Here is a 15198-nt window from a genome sequence, read left to right on the forward strand (position 1 = left end):
ATTGACTGAGGCCATGTAACTGCTTTAGACCATTGAGTTGTAAGTAGAAATGATGGGATAATATGTGGACTGGGCATTCAAATGCAAGAACCTCTATGGATCACCTTCTCCCTTCCACAGAGACCCACAAGGCTCTAATGGGGTCTGCTCCATCAGCCTGGATTCCTGAGCGACAGTGACATGCAAAATCCCCAACACACAATGAAAATGCAGCTTAAAAAGAAATAACATTGTTTTAAGCCCCTGGGAATTTTTCACCCATAGCATAAGTTTCCTAATGCTGATGTGACTAACTACCAAAACTTGGTGTCTTACAACAAAAGAAATATATCATATTGTAGTTCTGGAGTTCAGAAGCCCAAAGTTGTGTGACTGCATTACAATCAAGAAGAAAAGAAGAAAAGTCAAGTATGTAAAGGTGAAGAATAAAATGATAGTGACCAGGGTGAAGTGCAGGGAGGTAATGGTGAGATACAGGTCAAAAGATACATAATTGAAGATAGATCAGATGAGGAAGTCCAGAGATTGAACATGCCATATATCAACGACTAGAGTTAATAATATTGTATTGAATTTAGTATTTTTGCTAAAAAGTATATTTCACGGGCTCTTGACACATACCCACATGCAGAGTAACTATGTGAGATGATGGATATGTTCATTTGCTTGACTATAATAATCATTACACTATGTATATGTATATGAAAGCATCATGTGGCATACCTTACATGTATACAATTTTTTTTTTTTTTTTTTTTTTTTTTTGAGACGGAGTCTCGCTCTGTCGCCCAGGCTGGAGAGTGCAGTGGCTGGATCTCAGCTCACTGCAAGCTCTGCCTCCTGGGTTTACGCCATTCTCCTGCCTCAGATATACACAATTTTTAAAAAGGTATCAGTACAGCTATATGTTTTCTGGAGTCTCTGTTCTTTGCCTTTACTAATTCTGGAGGCTAGTAACATTTCTTTTCTCATAGTTACATCTTCCCATCACTCCAGCCTCTGGCTTGCATCCTCACATGTGCTTCTCTAACTCCTAATCTCCTGCCTCTTCCTTCTTGTAAGGACTCATGTGATACATTGGGCCCACCCTGATACTAGACCAAGATGTTAAAACCACTGTCTTTAACATGTTCAAAGAGCTAAAGGAAACAATAGACAAACAACTAAAATAATTCAGGATTATGATACAGTAACAAAATAAGAACTCTAATAAAGAGAAATTATAAAAAGAAATCAAACGAGAACTTAATAGTTGAAAGTGTTACAAGTAAAAGTTTGTTAAAGGGGTTCTCCAACAAGTGAGCAGTTGGGAAAAAATCAGGAAACTGGAAGATGAAATCATTGAAATTATTGAGAGTGAGGTATAGATACAACAAAAATGAAAGACAATAGAATCTAAGGGAATGGTGGTACATTATCAAACTGATAAAAATACACATTACTAGAGTTCTAGCGGGGAAAAGAGGAAGAGAGAAAGGGACAGAAGATTATTGGAAGAAATCGTGAACAAAATCTTCCCAAACTTGATAAAATACATGAATCTACAAGCTTAAGATGCCAAGGAAACCCAAATTTAACTCAACAATAAAGTCTTAGAAACCCACGTTAGGCCGGGCGCGGTGGCTCACGCCTGTAATCCCAGCACTTTGGGAGGCCGAGACGGGCGGATCACGAGGTCAGGAGATCGAGACCATCCTGGCTAACACGGTGAAACCCCGTCTCTACTAAAAAATACAAAAAACTAGCCAGGCGAGGTGGCGGGTGCCTGTAGTCCCAGCTACTCGGGAGGCTGAGGTAGGAGAATGGAGTAAACTGGGAGGTGGAGCTTGCAGTGAACCGAGATCTGGCCACTGCACTCCAGCTTGGGCGACAGAGTGAGACTTCGTCTCAAAAAAAAAAAAAAAAAAAAAAAAAAAGAAACCCACGTTAAGACACATTATAATTCAACTGTCGACAATTAAAGTCAAAGAAAGAATTCTGAAAGCAGCAAAAGAGAAGTGATTCCTTTCACATGAGAGATCCTTATAAGATTATCAGCTGAGTTCTTATCAGAAGCATTGGAGGTCATAAGACAGAGGAATGATATGTTTAAAATGCTGAAAGAGGAAAACCCTATCAACCAAGAATTCTACACCTGGCAAACTGTCCTTCAAACACAAGAGAGAAACTAAGATATTCTCAGATAAATCCTCAGCCATGGATCCTTAAGTGAATAGCATGATGTCTCCAGGCCCAAACTTCCCTGATCTGTAGAAGGGGTGGCATCAGGTCATGAAAATGAGCACCCACCACCACACCCAATTGGTGTGGTGAGAGTTTATGACCGCTAAACCTTACTTACAAGAAATGCTAAAAAGAGTGCTTTGGGTGGAAATGAAAGGATGCTACAGGGCATTCAAAGTGGTATGAAGAAACAAAGATGTCTAGTTAGGTGTACATTTAAAAAATTCATATTTTCCTGATGCCTCAACATCCCTGAAACAAGCTGTGAGCATCCTACCAAATGACCAGGTACAGCAGTGTGATAAAGCTGGTCCTTGCCACAATTCCCCTTTTTGTCCTCCTCTACTGTGACCTAGTAAAGTAGTGACATTAAAACATACCAGTAAATCCCATCATGGTTTTTGTTTGTGTCCTCCACCCTAACTCCCAGTAAGACACTTGCCTGGGGTTCCAATCTCTCTTGCTTCCCCATCTGCTTGGTTGAGCCTGCTTCCTGGAAGCTCCTTGCATATGGCTTCCTACCTGGCATGCCGTACCCTACTCTCTGGGAACTGTGAGTAGAATAAATTGTTCATCTTCATATGCCTCTCCAGATGAAATTCTCACAGCCGTGTTAGAGTGTTCTTTATAGACCCAATCAGCAGGACTTACTCTACCATTTCCAACACTAATGACAATGAGAATGGGATCATTCTAAACTAGGGTGGAAAGTTCCTAAGAGATAAACTTTGAATGCTCATGGATTGCTAATTTGCTACTCTGATGGGCTCTACCACTTGGAAGAGCTATTACCCTGATGGCTTTCTTGTACTCTGCTTTCTCCAGCTTTGTGTTGCCTTTTGGGAATGCTACCAAGACTCTCCATCCTAAAGTGGGGATCATGTCTCAATATCAATAATGGAATCCACCTTTCTTCAGGAGCGCAGAGATGACATTACATTGATAACAACATTTTTAAAGCAGATTCATTTGACACACTTATTAATGTCATATAATCCAACACCTTTAAGCTTCTGTTAAATGCTAGTGGCAACATATTATTTTACACATAGTCAAAAACAATACTCTTGTTGGTGCCTTCAAACGAATAGACAAACAAACAAAAATACCTACTCTATATAAATTTCATCAACTTCTTTCATGTCTGTTGGAGTCTCTTCACCACTCATGATAGCCATCAATTTCTCCAGGGCTTTTGATACAAAAATAATGCCCCTCTTGGCCTCATGCTATACTCTATTAAAACAATGAACGTCTGGTTACCTACTGGGATCTCCTGGTCTGGAGTACAGATTTATGAGGCATACTTTCCTGTTGCAATCATTAACCATAAATTGTCCCACATCCAGGCTTTGCTCATCTGATATGAAACCCATTGGAACCTAAACTTCCACTAGAACACAAAATTAAATCACTGCCAGGTGCAGCTGCACACCATTCTGTTGTCAGTTGGCATTATTGCTACTAGGTTTGTTAATGCAACAATACTCAACCAAATACTAGCAAAGTGAATTGAATAGCATAGTAGAAGGATGACACACAATGATCAGATAGTAGTTATTCCTGAAATCCAAGGATATTTCAGTAAACAAATGACAACAATGTATTATGCCATATTTATGGAATAAAGGGGAAAACACATGATTATCTCATTTGATGCAGAAAAGCATTTGACAGATGTGGCTATCTTCCTATGACAAAAATAATCAATAAAAGGAATGTATGAAAACATTCAAAATTATAAAAATTATATATTCATACTTTCTTGTTTTTTGCACCATCTAATTTACTATTCACTGTCTGATTTACTATTTTATTTACCTATTTATCATGGGTATTGGTTACTGTCATTCTCCAGTGGATATAAGGAACAAAAGGGAAACTACTATTTCTATTTTATTCACCAGTGCACCCCACATTTCTATGTCAGGTCCTGGAACACAGTAGATATCCAATAAATATGTGTATAATGTGTGAATTGTTCAGTGGGATACTGTCTTAGGAGACTGAAATCTTTTATTTTAAATGGATTGTTTCCGTTGAATTTGGAGAAAATAAATTTCCCATGTAGATGAGTTGGTGAAGAAAAAATCAGTTTGCAATCACACAGAAAACAGAAGAGCCCAGGAGAAGAAAACTACACATCCTCTTCCTCATACCACACCCCTGCACACACTCACACTAGCAGCAGCTACAGAAATTTCATGGAATAGAATTAGGGCTAGAAGTATTTGGGAAGAGTAATGGTGAAACCTGTGATCTCTAGATGAAGAGTACCTGAGCTCAAATCATAGCTCTGCCAGTTACCAATGAGTGACCTTGGAATGCTTTGTGCTTCTCTTTCCTTATCTATGTGTATGTGTGGTGAGGGGCAGGGGGTGACAAGAATCTCTACCTTTGATATAATGATCATCGAAGGTAAGAGCTGTAAGACGTTTCCAACAGTGTCTGCCACATGGAGGGTGTTCAAAAATTATAAAGTTGGCCAGGCATGGTGGCTCAAGCCTGTAATCCCAGTACTTTGGAAGTCTGAGGTGGGCAGATACCTGAGGTCAGGAGTTTCAGACCAGCTTGGCCAACAGGGCAAAATCTCATCTCTACTAAAAATAAAAATTAAAAAAATAGTTGAGGGTGGTGCCATATCTCTGTGGTCCCAGCTATTCAGGATGTGGAAACGTGGGAATTACTTGAACTCAGGAGGCAGAGGTTGCATTGAGCTGAGATCGCAACACTGCACTCCAGCCTGGGAGACAGAGTGAGACCTTGACTCAGAAAGAAAAAAAAAGGAAAGTAAAGTTTTTACTCAGTAGATTTCCTGAAGCTTGGAAGCTTCAGGAAACTATAGATATAGTTACTATATAGACATAGATGCTATAGGCAGAAGTTTCTGTAACTTTATCCACTTCTTTCTTCCTCACCTCTACCCTTCATGAAAGTGGGAACACTAATGCAGCAATGCACAGAAGTTCTATTTTGAGGGACTATGCATTTTACCAAGACAGAAGTTTGCTTGTCTGTTGCTTACATTAACAGATTGGGGGACTTTGAGGGGTAAGATCAGAGAAGTAAAAAAGAAGAGAGAGTGTGGGCAACAGGGAAAACCAAACATCTTTTTAATGTGCATTTCATATAGACTAAAAAATGGTTAGAGGGAATAATAAGAAAAGTATTTAAAAAATCCCGTGTGTGTTTCGCATAGTCAAGTGAGATTTATCCCAGGAATGCAAGGATGGTTCGACATTCAGCAATCTCTCAATGTGATACACTACATCAACAGAATGAGGGACAAAAACCATATGACCATCTCAGCACAGGGTCCAAAAATGCATATGACAAAATTCAACATTTTTTTATTTTATTTTATTTTTTTTGAGACGGAGTCTCGCTCTGTCGCCCAGGCTGGAGTGCAGTGGCCGGATCTCAGCTCACTGCAAGCTCTGACTCCCAGGTTTACGCCATTCTCCTGTCTCAGCCTCCCGAGTAGCTGGGACTACAGGCGCCCGCCACCTCGCCCAGCTAGTTTTTTGTATTTTTTAGTAGAGACGGGGTTTCACCGTATTAGCCAGGATGGTCTCGATCTCCTGACCTCGTGATCCGCCCGTCTCAGCCTCCCAAAGTGCTGGGATTACAGGCTTGAGCCACCGTGCCCGGCAAAATTCAACATTTTTAAATGATAAAAACTGTCAATGAATTACATATAGGATGATTGCTCCTCAACATAATAAATGCCATATGGGACAAATCCACAAAAATGAACTCACACATTTACAGTTAATTGACCTTTGATAAAAGTTTCAAGGATACACAATAGGGAAAAGTCAATCTCTTCAAAAATGTTATTGAGTAAACTGGATATCCATGTATAGAGAAATAAAATTGGACCTTCATCTCATATCACATATAAAAATCAACTCAGAATGGATTAAAGACTTAAACGTAAGATCTGAAACTGTAAAGTACTACAAGAAAAGTTCTATAACACTGGTCTAGGCAATCAATTTCTAGATATGAGCCCCAAAGCACACACAACAAAAGCAAAAATAGACAAATTGAATTACAACAAACTAAAAAGCTTCTACATGTGCATTTCTCATGGATATAGAAATGAATGTGTGATTACATACATAGCCAAGAAAACAATCAACAGAGTGAAGAGACAACATACAGAATGGGAAAAATATATTTGCAAATTATACATTTGATAAGGAGTCAATATACAAAATATACAAAGAACTCAAACTCAATTATAAGACAGCAACTCAATTAATATATGGGCTAAAGATCTGAATAGACATTTCTCAAAAGAAGACATTAAAATGGCCAGTAGGCATATAAAAAAATCCAGTCTTACTTTTCATCAGAGAAATGCAAATTAAATCCACAGTGAGGTATCATCTCACACCTGTTACAATGGTTATTACCAAAATGAGAAAATTTAACTAGCATTGGAGAGGATGTAGAGAAAAGAGTACCCATGCCCACTGTTGATGAGAATGTAAATTAGTACAGCCATTATTGAAAACAGTATGGAGTTTCCTCCAAAAATTAAAAATAGAACTATCATTAGATTCAGCAATCTCCCTTCTGGGTGTATATCCAAAGGAAATAACATCAGCATGTCACAGCAATATCTGTACCCATGTCCATTGCAGCATTATTTACAGTAACAAAGATGGAATCAACCTAAGTGTCTGTCAACAGATGAATGGAGAAAGAAAATGTGGTATATATACACAATGAAATTCTGATCAGCATTATAAAAGAAGGAAATTCTGTCATTTCCAACCTGAAGAATATTATGCTAAGTGAAATAAGCCAGGCAGAGAAAGACAAATACCACATGATCTCACTCATACACAGAATCTAAAAAAGTTGAACTCATACAAGTAGAGAGTAGAGCCTATAATCACAGCACTTTGAGAGGTTGAGGCAGGTGGATCACCTGAGGTCAGGAGTTCGAGACCAGCCTGGCCAACATGGTGAAACTCCGTCACTACTAAAAATACAAAAAATTAGTTGGGCATGGTGGGGGGCACCTGTAATCCCAGCTACTCGGGAGGCCAAAGCAGGAGAATCGCTTGAACCCGGGAGGTGGAGGTTGCAGGGAGCTGAGATCTCACCATTACACTCCAGCCTGGGCAACAAGAGTGAAACTCTGTCTTAAAAAAAAAAAAAAAAAAAAAAGAAGTAGAGAGTAGAGTGGTGGTTACCAGGGGCAGGGGAGTGGGTGTAGTTGGGAGATACTGGTCAAAGGATACAACATTTTAGCTTAGATAAGAGAAATAAGTTTAAGAGATGTATTGTACAATATGGTTTCTAGAGTGAATAACATGAATTGCATTGTTGAAAATTGCTAAGAGAGCAGAGTTCATAAGTTCTTACTATAAAAAGTGATATATATGTATGGCAATGTATATGTTAATTAGCTCAAATTAGTCATTTGTCAATGTACACATATTTTATTATATGCTGTACATGATAAGTACCTATGCTTTTTTCAAATAAAAATAAACTTCTTTTCTGAAAAATTTCAAAAATTTCATTGCAAATAAAAAGACAATGATAAAAGTGAAATCTTATGTACATGTATGTACACTTATAGTCACTTATACACACATGTATGTATATATATACACATATATATACACACGCATTCACAAATATATATAAAAGTTTGTTCTGTCATTATAGTATATAAAGATGTTTTGTACATTAAATAAAATTATGAAAACTGTTAAAATCTCAGTAAAATATTTGGCACATAGAAGTCATCCAACACATTTGTAACATATGTTGGGAGTATATACACCAGAGTTTTAACTGAGTATCTCTGACTGGTGTGATGGGTGATGACTAATCCTATGTTTACTTCCCTGCATGTGCTAATATGTCTACAAGTAGCATAACATGGCTTAAAAGAATGAATTCTGGAGCTGGTTGACCTGGACTGGAACCCCAGCTGTTCCACTGACTGTGGTGGGGGACAATGGACAAGTTCCTCCCTCTGCCTGACTCCCTGTTTGCAAATAGGAGTTAATAGGTGTAGCTTTCAAATAGGGATGTTGTGAGGATTAGTAGAGTTGAAATACACAAAATGCTAAGAACTGTGTCTAGCTAGTAGGAAGAGCTCAATTGCTGAACTCTTACCACTGTCATTTGGGTAAAGTGTATACGTAAGAAAAATAATTTGAAAATTGAGAATCCTGTCCTCTAGGACCTGTGAGGTGACTCACATCAGGGAGGCTGCTGTGCCCAGCCCTATGATTCTGGGGTCAGCTCCATGGCCTGAGTGGGGCATGAGGACAGGCAGCCTGTCTGTGAGCTGTGAGCCAGGTTCTCTCAGGCTGTACCAGGAAAGGTCCTCCAATCCTGTCTGTCCTGGGGAAGGGAAAATAAATTCCCCATGGTAAAGTAGAGAGAACCAAGATAGATTGTGTTACCTGTTATGGGCTGAATGTGTCCCCCAAAATGCATGTGTTGAAGCCCTAGTCCCCAGAACCTCAGAATTTGTCTGCATTTGTAGACAGGGTCTTTAAGAAGCAATTTAGTTAAATGAGGTCATTTGGGTGGGTCTTAATCCAATATGACTGGTGATCTCAGAAGAAGAGGAGATGAGGACACAGACACACACTGAGGGAAGACCACGTAATAAGACACAGAGCAGAGATGGCCATCTACGAGCCAGTAAGAGAGACCTCAGTACAGACTAACCCTGTCAACACCTTGATATTGTATTTAGCCTCCAAAAGTGCAAGAAGTAAATGTCTGTAACTTTAGCTGCCCGGTCTGTAGTACTTTGTTATGCAAGCCCTAGGAAAGGATTACAGGGCCCAGTAAGCAACAAATTCCTTCTTAAAGAGGAAGAGGGCACAAAAAAAAGTGGGTGGTAACACTGAGATTACAGAGGAGTGGGAAGCAGGGGGAACAGAGGGCAAATTATGCAGCATCCTAAAGAAGGACAGTGGCTGAACATCCCCGGGAAACACTGCTCCCCTGCCCAACTCAGGCACTGTTTCAGACTTCACATCCTCAGGGTGCTGAACAGAGGGCTGGGCCTGGAGCCACACACCCTGTCAGGCTGTCTCTCAGCTCACTCTGTGGCCTTGGGCAGATGGCTTTGCATCCTGGAGCCTCAAGACTGGTAAGCATTTAAATAACAATTCCTCTGTGTTTGTCAAATGAAATATTATAAAAAATGTAACTAATTATGGTGCTGGTTGAAGGATCACCTGATTCCATCCCTTGGTAGCCAGCTGCAGATCCACAGAGGAAGTGCTCAAGCTCCCTGATCTTCTGCTCTCAGACAATGCCCAGTCCTTGGCCTACCTTGGCAGCACTTGTGTTTGTCTGGAATCCCTGAAAGCCCCGGGGCAGGCCATGGCCCTGCAGACAGACAGAAAGGGTTCTAGCTCAAGGCAGTGCTCACCTGTGCGTCCCAGCAGCAGAATCAGCAGCAGGAAAGGACGAGGAGGGTGGAGCCAGGAGACTGGGATGGGTATCCTGGAGACCTCAGGAGCCTGCTCTGTCCAAACATCTGTGCTGGGGAGATCTCAAACTGCTCTGAGGAGAGAAAACAAGCACTACCTCCCTTGATTCAAGAGGAAGTGGCAGTAATAGAGTACAACAGTGAAATAGAAATCAGGCACAGTAGGCAGTTACAATGCAAACAGTTACTCATGCTCCATTCTCAGGAGAATCAGACAGGCTTAGCAGAAATAGTGCTTCCTGCACACCTTGACCATATGTTCTCTCCACATGGCCCCTAACATCATCTTCAGGTCTTCTTGGTGATTCACCATTTGGGGCTATTAGTCCAAGAAGGACCTGTGATTAGGAACTGTTTTCTAAACTTTCCATCTCAAGACCCTAGGATGTTGCTGGCTTGTTGTCTTCTTCTGCACCAGCCTCAACCAAGTGCTACTCAGTTTGGGGCAGGAGAAGGGTTCACAAAACCTACTGCTCAATATTTGAGAGGAGCCAGGTCTGCTTCTGAAATTGTTCTCTATTCCAAACTTTTATCAATATAACTGACAAAACTTAGCCCAAATTCAGTCTAATCTGGGAGCTTAGCACTTTCATGTGCCTGCATCCAGCAGAAGGAATCATCTCCTGACTTCCTCCAGAAGAGGAAGTGGGTTTAGGTTAATAAGGATATGCTTCGTGGGCTGAGGTGGGAATTATGGGTTATGGGTTATAGGTTATGGTTTATGGAGAGGGGATAGGGTTATGATGGGGGGAGAATATGGTAGGCAATTTCCTGGGGCAGTCACATCAATAGTCTTTGTTTGGCACACAGAGCACCTATTCCATCCACCACCGCGTTCAGATTGGAGGTGAGGAGAGAGAATAAATACTCCAACCAAGAGGGTGTGTTAAGGATTTGATGAAGTCACTGGGCTCTCCTAGGCTCAGTTTTGCTCTCCAAATTGCAAATGATAAGTCTTTCACTGCTGTGTTTTTGTGGATGTTAAAGGAGATAATGACTATACCACACATGAAACCCAGTAGGTCATTATTGATACCGTGGAGCCAGGTGAAGAGAAGGAACTCAATTTTTTTTTTAAATGGATCCCTACTGCATGCTGAGTTTCCCACCAGTGGCTTTCTCCAAGATTTCCAGGCCGCTGAGACCCGGCTTATATGGTGTACTTGAAATATCCCTGCCACTCTGAGATCAGTTGCTCCCTCTGGATTCTCTGCACTCTGCTTCTTGTCAATGCATAAATGAATTCCTCTCTCACAATGTCGAGCTGTGTGACTTTAAACAGGACACCTAAGTTCTCTGAGCCATAGTTTGATTATATGTAAATAGAGGTTATAACATGTACCTCGTAAATATATGGTAGGAATAATATAAACCATATCAAATGCTCACCTCATAATTAATTATAACTAAAAAATTGTGGTTATATTAATATTTTGTGTACAGAAAGCATTCACTGCTTCCCTGCCACACTTGTGCTTTAGAAAAGTTACCCTGTTAGGAGAAATGGTTTCTCCTTCATCATCTATGACTAAGAAAGGCCCACTTGGAACCCTCCCTGTCACACACTGGATTTGAAGTCCTTCATCTCTCAGAAGTAACTGTCAAAAGAAATTATCCAAATTATCATATTTCCATCCAAATTTCTTTTTCTATGTGGCAGATGTACAGAGAGTGAAATCTTCACCTCCTGTTCCATACCCACAGAAATGAATATAAACAATGATAAAATTATCTTAATCAATGTCTAATTACACTTCAAAATAAGAAAGTAGTCTCTATATGCCATGAAGGAATGGTAGCAGCTATTATTTTTTGCAGATGTCCTGGACACCAGACATGGTATCCAGCGTTTTATGTCAGTCACCTCATTAGTTCAACACTCTGACCCTGAGGTAAGTGCTACCATTAACCTTCATTTAGAGGTGAGAAAATCCGAAGCATACAGAGAATAGCAAGTTTGCCCAAGATCACTCAGCTTTTAGACTGAGACATAGGCTGTTACACTCCACAGCCTTCACTTTTAATGTTTGCACTATGACCAACTCTCATAAGAAAGGAGGGACATCCCTGTAGAAGTAAGCACTGAAGAAGCCATAGACTCAGGAGCAGTCCCTACATTGAGATTGGGGCAGGCGCCATGCTTCACAAAGCACTGATAACCCATGAACACGTGGGGCATTATTCCTGCAAAGACAGCAATGCAAGCAGAAATCACTAAAGATTTGGGGAACAGCAGCACCATGAGGGATAGTTAACCAATCCAAGAACAACAATAACTCAAAAACAATAAAAAAGTAATAAAAAGAACTTCACACCTGAGAACACGGGAAAAAATAAAATGAGAAGATTTTCAAGATTAGAATATTTAATAACCTATAAACATGACAAAAGAAAGCAAATCCGTAGAACAAAACAAACCATGTATAAAACAAGAATAGGCAGACATGAAGTACAACAGGTATCTTGGAAACGTAACAAAGCAGAGAATTTAAAACATATATATAGGTTTTTAAAAATAACTAGGTTGATGTATTAGTTTGTTCCTGCATTGCTATACAGAAATATCTGAGACTGGGTGATTGATAAAGAACAGGGGTTTCGTTGGCTCACTGTTCCACAGGCTCTGCCGGAAGCATGAGGCTTGTATCTCCTCAGCTTCGGAGGAGTTCTCAGGAAACTTACAATCATGGCAGAAGGCGAAGGGGAAGTAGGCTCATCTTACATGGTCACAGCAGGAGGGATAGGGAGAGTAGGGAAGGTACTACACACTTTTAAACAACCAGATCTCATGAGAGCAGCACCAAGAGGGAAATCCACACTCAAGATCCAATCACCTCCCACCAGGCCCACCTCCAACACTGGAGATTACAATTCTACATGAGATTTGGTGGGGATACAGAACCAGACCATATCAGTTGAGCAGCTGACTATACATAAATGAGTAGTAAGTAGTGAGCTGGGTCATGATGCAGGGGCCATCTCCTAGGACCCAGCACAAAGAGACACACCCAAACAAAGTAATGTAAACAGGTATAAATATAGCAATAGCAAAAGAAATACCATAACATACTTTGCAAATGTTGTGCTAGAAATACTAATATCTTAAGAAGTATAATTTAAGGTAAAAAGTACAAATGGTTGAAAGAGGAATATTTCCTTTTATGAAAGTAACAACTAGCCTGGAAGATATGAGTCACAAAATATTATACCTCCAAAACTATAATTTAGAATATATGACTCAAATATTGATAGAATAGTTTCAATAATTTGGCAGAATCTGTACTTGGAGCAGCAAAGTGACTTCCTGTGAACTTCAATCTTTCAATAAAGATCTATTAGATGCATAGATGCTTATATGAGTGAAACAATTTTGTGGAAATCATATGGATAATTGAGTTTCAAATTTAAGTTGACTTTGTGCAGTACAGATACAGCCTGAATGTTTAAGAGAAACAGAAGCCTGGGAAACCATGAGCTAAAATTCTCCTTCCACCAAATTTAGCCCTGCACTCATGACACAAGGTGCAGATAATGAGATAAGGCTGCGGGACAAGTGAGGAGTCGGTGAATGTTTGAGAAGAGCACAGTTTAAGCTTATGGGCTTAGGAATCAGAACTTCTAGGTTTGAATTTAGTTCTATCAGTCCTAGCAGTGTGATCTACGGGAACTTGTTTAACATCTCTGTTTCTTCAGTTCCCTAAAATGGAAATAATAATCATATCAACTTCATAGGTTTGTTACGGTCATAAAATGGATTAATATATGCAAGTTACTTAATAACAGCTGACTGTGTTCTAAAAGTTAGATATGATTCTTATTAGGTAGTGTTTTGGTAATAGTAATAGTTTTAAAAAACAGACTCTCTACCTTCAAGGATTTATGATGCAGTGCAACAACCCTGGTCAATGGCTAGGGGGTGTGCAGGTACCACCACATAATGAGTGTGGGTCATGTGTCCAGCCTTATAATCACAAAGTCATTATTAGCACCAGGGTCATGGTGTAGGCCTGGCCTCAGGGGAATCACTATAACTAGAGCGAGTCTCATCCCAGTAAGTGTCTACACAGACATTTATGGAAAAGGAGCTCTGAATCTTGTCTCATGCAAGGATGGGAGAGAAGAAAGTCCTTCCAAATGGAAATCTATAGGAACAGGTGAGATGGGCTGAGAGGGTGAGAAGACATCATGTAGAAATACACCTGTGTAGAGCAGGCTGCACTCACCTGTGAGTCCCAGTAGCATAGAATGAGGCAGGGGTTGTCCAGGTGGGCTGGGAGACAAGGATGGACATTGCTTGCTGTCTTCAAATGTCTGCATGGAGACGCCCTGTCCTCTGTGATCTGGACCTTGCCTGTCATGATGTCCGAGGAGGGAAGTTGCTGTGGGAGCTAACGGCCGTGAGACTGGTGCAGTCCTCCATTGTGAAAGAGGAAGCAGACATGGTTGCCACTGCAGGGAAGTTGCTGATGTTTGTGTCTGCAGTTCCCAGGCCTGCAGAGCTCAAGCCAATACTGGAGAAAGGTTGACTAACCTAAAGCCTGTTATCTGTCCCAGAGGCAGTCTTCTCATGCCAGGTGTCCCGTGGCCCCTCCTCATTTGACAGCCCTGATCCAGAAAGCTCTGCACCTAAGAACTGAGTTTGGATCTTCCGAGATTGATTCTAGGTGCGGGAAGATTGAGGCTCTGTTGCTGTAGCTGCTTTTTGGAATGGAACCCAAACTCCTGGATGACCCCTGCACAAGGTCCCTCAAGCCAACAAGTAACAAGCTGAGCAAATCACAAACAACAATTCTTTTAAAATCTAGCAGTGAAATGAGGTCACAGGGCAAGGTCACAGGGATATAAAAAACCACTGCCAAAACCCCCCAGGTTGGCTCAAGCCTGAAATTAGACAGCCGAGGATATAAAAAATAACACACAACCCCGTCTCCACCAAAAAAATCCAGTCCCAAACTCTCCATAGAAACCAGGTGCTGCAGTGAGGGTAGGCAAAGCCTGGGCGACAGAGCGAGACTCTGCCAAAAAAAAAAAAAAAAAAAAAAAAAAAAAAAAAGTACCAGTGCTGGGGTAGGAAAGCCTACTGTAATTGAAGAATTGCTAGAGCTTGCTGTGGATCAGTCTGAGTTACAAACTCCAGGAGGACCCAATCACAGGCAGTCCCACACTTCTGTGAGTTTTACCTCCTGGAGCTTGATTAGGGCCTCTGAGTGAATATGAGAGAAACACTCACCTGTGTTTCCAGGGAGGAACAAGGAAGCATTTTGAAATACACCAGAGTGTTCTTCATTCTTACCATGCCCAGCTCCCAGGAGAAACTATTTTACCAGAGCCTAACCTGCTGGGGTTTCGTCAAAGCCTAACATGGGGAAGGGAAGGACCCAACTCCAGTCTCCTGGAGCCATCCTGGGGGCACAGGTTAACAAGACTGTGACCTCTTCTGCCAGTGATGAGTCCACATAACATTTTAGGGAAACAAATAATTGAAAGAG

General features: G+C 40.7%; 1 protein-coding gene and 1 pseudogene across 1 annotated transcript in view; both read right to left on the reverse strand.

Annotated features, from left to right (window-relative positions):
• The window catches only part of NSFL1C (NSFL1 cofactor), a 401445-nt gene that overhangs the window by 322819 nt on the left and 63428 nt on the right, over nucleotides 1–15198 (reverse strand). The gene's annotated exons all lie outside the window — the stretch shown is intronic.
• Nucleotides 1–15198, reverse strand: part of LOC126964117 (signal-regulatory protein beta-1-like) — a 64654-nt pseudogene that overhangs the window by 11469 nt on the left and 37987 nt on the right.

Source organism: Macaca thibetana, chromosome 10 (assembly GCF_024542745.1).
Source record: "Macaca thibetana thibetana isolate TM-01 chromosome 10, ASM2454274v1, whole genome shotgun sequence".
Lineage (NCBI taxonomy): Eukaryota > Metazoa > Chordata > Mammalia > Primates > Cercopithecidae > Macaca > Macaca thibetana.